General features: G+C 43.6%; 1 long non-coding RNA gene across 2 annotated transcripts in view; it reads right to left on the bottom strand.

Moving 5' to 3' along the window:
* Positions 1–3,418: 3,418 nt before the first annotated feature.
* Positions 3,419–6,784, bottom strand: part of LOC132006857 (uncharacterized) — a 23,794-nt gene continuing 20,428 nt past the window's right edge. For both annotated transcript variants that reach the window (XR_009401240.1, XR_009401239.1), the window contains exons 3-4: positions 5,212–5,328; positions 3,419–5,125 (exon numbers count right to left, since the gene is read on the bottom strand). This is a non-coding gene — a long non-coding RNA (uncharacterized LOC132006857). The remainder of the gene's footprint in view (positions 5,126–5,211; positions 5,329–6,784) is intronic.

A 6,784-nucleotide genomic window follows, 5' to 3' on the forward strand; every position in this document is an offset into this window, starting at 1 on the left:
AAACTAGGAGGAGCAGGGTGCCTGGGCGGCTCAGTGGGTGAAGTGTCTGCCTTCGGCTCAGGTCATGATCTCAGGGTCCTGGGATCGAGCCCTGCATCGGGCTCTCTGCTCAGTGGGGAGCCTACTCCCCCCTCCCCAACTCCGCTTGGCTCTCTGCCTACTTGTGATCTCTGTCAAATAAATAAATAAGACTTTTAAAAGAAAAACTAGGAGGAGCTTGGCTGAGCAAATAACTAAATGGCAGCTGTAGCTAGAGCACAGAGAACTAGGAGGATAATGGCAGAGACCAGGATATGTAAGTCAATAGAGCCTGATGAAGAGAATGTCCCGACGGGCCTAGGAAGCCTGTGGTCTTTACACTAAAGCCATGAGAAGTCTGTTTCCTTCTTCATAAAAGAAGGGATAGCACACCTCCCTCACAAGGTAGCTGTTTCGACGAAAGGGCCTCACTGCCCTCCCTCATCCCACACCTCCTTATTGAATCTATCACCAAGTCCTATCAGCACCACCTCCAAGAAATCCGTCACCTCCCAAATACGTTTCCATCTCCACAACCATGACCCTGGCCTAAGTCATCATCTCTAGCCTGGACAATTGCGAACTAGTCCGGACTTACACCTTTGCTCCCCTCCTACCCATTATTCCTGCAGCAACTCCAGTGATCTTACTAAAATTGAAACTGGCTCGCAGTAGGCCTTCGCTTAAAACCTTCCATGGACTTCGCAGTGCTCTTAGCATAGAGACCAAATCCTTAAGTCATATGCTAATGCAGTTCCCTCCCTGAGATGCGCATTTTAGCTCAACTCCCACCTCACTCCTCACCTACTTCATTCCAACTCGCCCTTACATTTTTACTTCTCTTCTTCAGGCAAGCCTTTCCTGATCCCAAGCCGCCACCTATTTCACATTCTTTTCTTATTTGCCCACTGGGAACATGTTATTTCTCTTCTGATCTCTTATCTCTGTAATTACACAGTCCTCAGAGCGATTGTTTAATGTCTGTTTCTGCCACTAAACTATAAGCCTGAGAAAGTAAGAAACACACATTTTTTGCTTACTTTTGGATCCCCAGAACCTTGCCCAATCTTTGACATATAGGAAGCACTCCATGAATACTTGTTCATTGAATGAGGGAGGTGTTAGCTACTGCTACAAATAATAAAATACTAACAATAATTGTTATTTAGGGGCACCTGGGTGGCTCAGTTGTTCGGCGTCTGCCTTTGGCTCAGGTCCTGATCACAGGGTTCTGGGATCGAGTCCCACATCAGGCTCTCCGCTCGGCGGGAAGCCTGCTTCTCCCTCTCCCACTCCCCCTTGCTTGTGTTCCTTCTCTCACTCTCTGTCAAATAAATAAATAAAAATCTTTAAAAACAAAACAAAACAGATTTCTATTTATTATTTTATTGTTATAAATGTGCCATTTCATTGTTATCCATAGGAACCAGCAAAATATTAGCACAGACCATGTTGCTGGTCAGTGAATACCCTACCACCTTTTATCAGAGCCCCTATTTCTATATTTAGCTCAATTATTATATTCTAACTATAGCTACAACCCAGCATGGTTATGAGGCTCTGAAGTCAGACTTGGCCTAAACCCCCATTCTGCTACTATCTTTGTGACTTCGAACAAGTTGGCCTTTCTGGGATAGAGTTTGTTTTCAGACTCATGAGGCTTTCATGAGATCATGCATGGAAAGTGCTTAGTACAGAGTCTGGAATATAACATGCCTCAATAACATACTGTTACCTCATAAAGACTGTTGATTAATCTGAACAAGTACCTATTAAAATGTACAGCAAGGGGCACCTGGGTGGCTCAGTGGGTTAAGCCTCCGGCTTCAGCTCAGGTCATGATCTCAGGGTCCTGGGATTGAGGGAGCCTGCTTCCCCCTCTCTCTGGTGCCTCTCTGCCTACTTGTGATCTCTCTGTGTCAAATAAATAAGTAAAATCTTAAAAAGTAAATAAAAAATAAAATGTACAGTAAAAACAGAATACCAAAGGATCTATGACAGCATGCTATCTCCGCCTGCTGGGGGGAAATCTCCCTCAGGATATATGAACCTGATGGAATCTTCCTGTAATCTTGAGAAATAAAGGGAACTTTGAAAGAGGCAAGGAAGGCTACAGAAGGTAAAGTTGGAGGTCTCTGAGAATTCAAATGTACTATTTACCTTATGTGCTGGTAAATCATCTGGAATGCAAAAAACAATGGGTTAGGCCCCAAAGGGTTGGCTTCCTAAGTAGTAGCAAAAGTCTGAGGATACTGATCTAACATTCATATTTGACCTTGTCTGTTCTTTGTACCATCATGTCCCTGATTTGCCAAAACTGATTACCTCAAGGAAACAACTGTCCATGTCCTTTGTTTGGGGAACTTAGCTAATAACCAATTTTCCTCCACTCAAATGTTATCTAATGTGCTTATTAAGCCATTGCTGCTCCTTTGGATAGATACCTTGAAAAAAGGGATCTTGGGGTAGGAAAAGTCTTCATGGTCAAAGGACTGAATCTCAAATGGTAGAATCTAAGAAAATAAGATGTGCAATGCAGGAAATGGACTCAGGAGGAGCACATGGCTCTGTGTACTTCATATCAGGCAGCGGTTAGGAGCAGCTGTCTGGAATTAGATGGATGAGATTTCAAATCCAATTTCAAATCCTAGATCTGCAACATACAAGCTGGGTGATCCAGGTAAGTTAATTAAGTTTATGTCCTCAACTGTAAAATGGGGATAATAAGGATCTATCTTAGCAGGTTGTTAGAAAGATTAAATGAGATGACACAAAGTCATCCAAGAAAAGTCTGGTAGAATTTGAGTGCTCACGTATTTTTATTATTTAATCATATCTGGTAATTAAATCGAAGCAGCCATGGCCTATCCTTTTCTAAAACCATAATGGGCTCCTCCTAGAGAGCACTGGGGCCTATGTGGTTACCCACCCTACTTGTATTTCAGGCACAGGATGGATGGAGCAGCAATGGGGGAGGCGGAAACGCAGACCTCTGGCCACTGGTCCCACCTGATGAGTAATACTGCATGGAGGACAGAAAAGAGGAAACTTAGATGAAATTCGTACCTCCCCCCCCCACAATAAAAAAATAAAAGGACAACTCAGTATAATTATGCCCAGATTTCTGCTGGCAGAAGTTTGCAAACTAATTTTTACATAAAGGCCACCAGGCCAATTAACATCCTGAGTGCTTAAAGGGGTGGGGTAGTGGGAAGAGGGTCACTGGCGAGAGTTTTGCTCTCTCCCAACCCCCACAATAACGACACTTAAAGCTCCAGACACCACCTCCCTTCCCAGCAAACCTCAGTTTTTCAGACCCCGTCAGTCTGTTCCCAGAAACCTCAGGTGGTTTCAGCTTCCATTGACCTTAAAAAACAAAAGAGCTGTTATTTTACCAGCAAAATGAGTTTATTGAGGAAGAGCAGAGGAATTGTAATTCAGAACAAGCAAACTGTGGCAATCCATAGGCAAACCCAGAGAACAGAGGAGAGGGGCTTGCTTTCCCAGGGGAAAAGAGGAGGGACTGTTTCATTGAGCTCTCACTGACTGGGCTGTTGCTGGGCAAGGAGAAATTCATCCTTCCTCAGGCTGGGATACCAAAAGCAAGCTGCTTCCTGCTGGGAATTGTGGGATAATGCTTCTTCCACCAAGAGGTAATGCATGAGAGCTCCCCCTTCGGGGCTTCCTGACTCCATTTTAAATAAAGTTTCCTTTATTTTCACATCTCCCCCTTTTGATCAAGGTCTTTCTCAAAAGCACTGCTAATCAAAAGTCAGGGTTGTGTTGTGGTGGTTTTGTTTTTTGGGTTTTTTTTTTTTTCATATTTAGTGTTTTCATCCCCTTGGTGTCAGAAAGGATCTTTCCTGGTGGTCATGTCCCCCATGGGAGGGAAAGTGTGTAGAATGGAAACCGGTGAAGTCACATTTGAGTAACAGGGAAGAGGAGGAGGGAGAACTGTCAGGCATTTCCCGTCTGAGATAAATGTTGAAGATTATCTCAAAGTGCTGAGCTAGCATGACCCTACTGGGCACGTTATTTCTACGAATGTTTGAGAGGCAATAGGTATAAGGCTTAAAACTGATTATAAAGGTGTGCCTGGGTGGCTTTGTCAGTTGAGAGTCTGACTCTTGATCTCAGGGTTGTAAGTTTGAACCCCACACTGGGTGTAGAGATTATTTAAAAATAAAATCTTTTAAAAAACAATTATACAGGGGCACCTGGGTGGCTCAGTGGGTTAAAGCCTCTGCCTTCAGTTCAGGTCATGATCCCAGGGTCCTGGGATCAAGCCTCGCATCGGGCTCTCTGCTCAGCAGGGAGCCTGCTTCCTCCTCTTTCTCTGCCTACCTCTCTGCCTACTTGTGATCTCTGTCAAATAAATAAATAAAATCTTTAAAAAAAAAAAAAGATTACACAGAACAAGATGAGCAGAACTTCGTCAAGGCTAAAGGGGTCTTTTCCAAAAGCCTTGCAGGGGCACCTACATGGCTCAGTTGGTTGAGCATCAGACTCTTGGTTTTGGCTCTGGTCATGATCTTGCAGTTATGGGATCCAGCCCCGAGTAGGGCTCCATATTCAGTGCAGATTCTGCTTTAGATTCCTTTTCCTTTCCCCTTTGCCTCTCCCTGCTCACTCACTTTTGCGCTCTCTCACTCAAATAAACAAAAATCTTTTTTAAAAAAGCCTTGCAAAGAGGAGTTAGCTTATTTGTATTTCCCTTGGATGCAGGGAAACAAATAATAAATAGGGAAGAACAAATCGAAGTTTCTGGTGTCAGATCCAACAGCCAGAAAGGCTCCCTTTTTGCAATAGATTAGAAAGAAAGGGAGGAAATAAGGTAAGAAGCAACATCGAGAAAAAGGTATACAGGTCTGGTCCAATCATCTTGGGAAAGCTGTCTCCTTCAGCTGTCGTCTGCTTCAATTCCTGGAAATCTTTTTTTCCAGGTACTCATGGGATGTGCAGATCTAGTCAGGGTCTGGTGCTTTCGTTAGATGTGACACACGGGAGGCTGCTTGGCTGGCTCAGTCAAAGGAGTGTGCAACTCTTGATCTCGGGGTTGTGAGTTCGAGCTCCATGTTGGGTGGAGAGATTAGTTTAAAAAATAAATCTTAAAAAAAAAAAAAAAAGGATGTCACACATGGATCCAAGAGTCATTCCTTGGAGTTCCGCAGTACAAGGGTTGGTTAACAGTACCTGAAAGGGGCCTTTCCACAGGGTTGAAGAGAGTCTTTCTGTAGCTGTCTTTTCCAACAGATGAAATCTCTGGACTGCAAGGTATGACGCTTTAGATCTTTGTCTCCCAGGAACGCACTGTGGAAAGATTGTTCTACTAAAGCGTGGTTATTCTCAACAGAAGCAATTGGGCCTATGCAATATTTAAGTATATCTCCTTTTACCATTTGTAGATCGAAAGAAGCCCGCCATTGGCCATCCTGTGATTATCTCAAAAGGTAAGAGTTTATAGGTTCCAAAGAGGTAGATCTAAAATGTAGGAAAACTAATGGCAGTGCTTTTGGTGGGATTATTGGAAGAGCCTCTACAAATTTTGCTTAACAATACCATTAGTGTGTTTGACTTGCCCTGAGGATTAAGGGTAGTAAGCACAGGAGAAATGTTGTAACAATGCCCAAACAACACAAACCTGTCGAAGCAAGTTCTCTGGTCACTATGAAGTTTGAGGGGGAATTCCCCAGGTACGGATGATTTTTTTCTAGTAGGATTTTAGCCACAAAAAAATAGCAGTCCGGTGAGAAAACATACAAACCATTATCAAGACAAATTTATATGCCTGAGATGGAGGAAGCTGAATAAAATCTATCTGCCAAACTTTGATCTATTGGGCAACTTACAGTGTCCAGAAGCAGTGCACACAGGTGTTCCCAAATTATATTTAAAGGCGGGGAGGGCAAGCAGAGTAGGCACTGTGTGGTCTTGTTAACATTTACCCCCCAGTATTGGCTCAAAGGTTTTCATTTTATCAGCAGACCAATGATTGGATACGTATCCAGTAGTCAGTACTAGGAATTTTAGAGTCTATGGCAGCACTGGATTATTATTTGGCCCAACCTAGAGTTTTCTTTTTTTTTTTTTAATTGAACCAGCAGTCATTAGGTTTTCAATATTGTTTTTTCCTTTTCTGGGGCTGATGGTTGGGCATCTCTAGTCAATTTTTCTAGATTATCATTTGGGGAGGGGGAACATCCCTTTGACCATGACAGAGGTTTGGCTGTTGGTTCCTTCAAGAGCAGCATTCTTTGCAGAAATATCAACTAGGTGGTTTCCTCTGGCCTCCAAGGAATCCAGCTTAGAATGCGCAGGGACCTTAATACTGGCCAAAGCATCTGCCAATTGTATGGCATCTAGTAATTTCTGAACATAAAGGCCATTTTTAATTTTGTCCCCACTAGAAGTGAGGAAGCCTCACTGTTTCCTTAGCATTCCAAAGTCATGAGCTACTTCAAAGGCCTACCTACTGCCAGTATAGATATTTGCAGTTTTGCCCTTGGCTAAAATGCAGTCCGAGCAAGAACAGCCTGTTGGGCCAGGATAGCTGAGGGCAAAGGTGCTGCCTTAATGGCTTTTAAAAAACCTGTAATAGCATACCCAACATCATATTTACCATTTCCACCTTTAAAATAAAAACTATTGGTGGGCGCCTGGGTGGCTCAGTGGGTTAAGCCGCTGCCTTCGGCTCAGGTCATGATCTCAGGGTCCTGGGATCGAGTCCCGCATCGGGCTCTCTGCTCAGCAGGGAGCCTGCTTCTCT

Source organism: Mustela nigripes, chromosome X (genome assembly GCF_022355385.1).
Source record: "Mustela nigripes isolate SB6536 chromosome X, MUSNIG.SB6536, whole genome shotgun sequence".
Taxonomy (NCBI): domain Eukaryota; kingdom Metazoa; phylum Chordata; class Mammalia; order Carnivora; family Mustelidae; genus Mustela; species Mustela nigripes.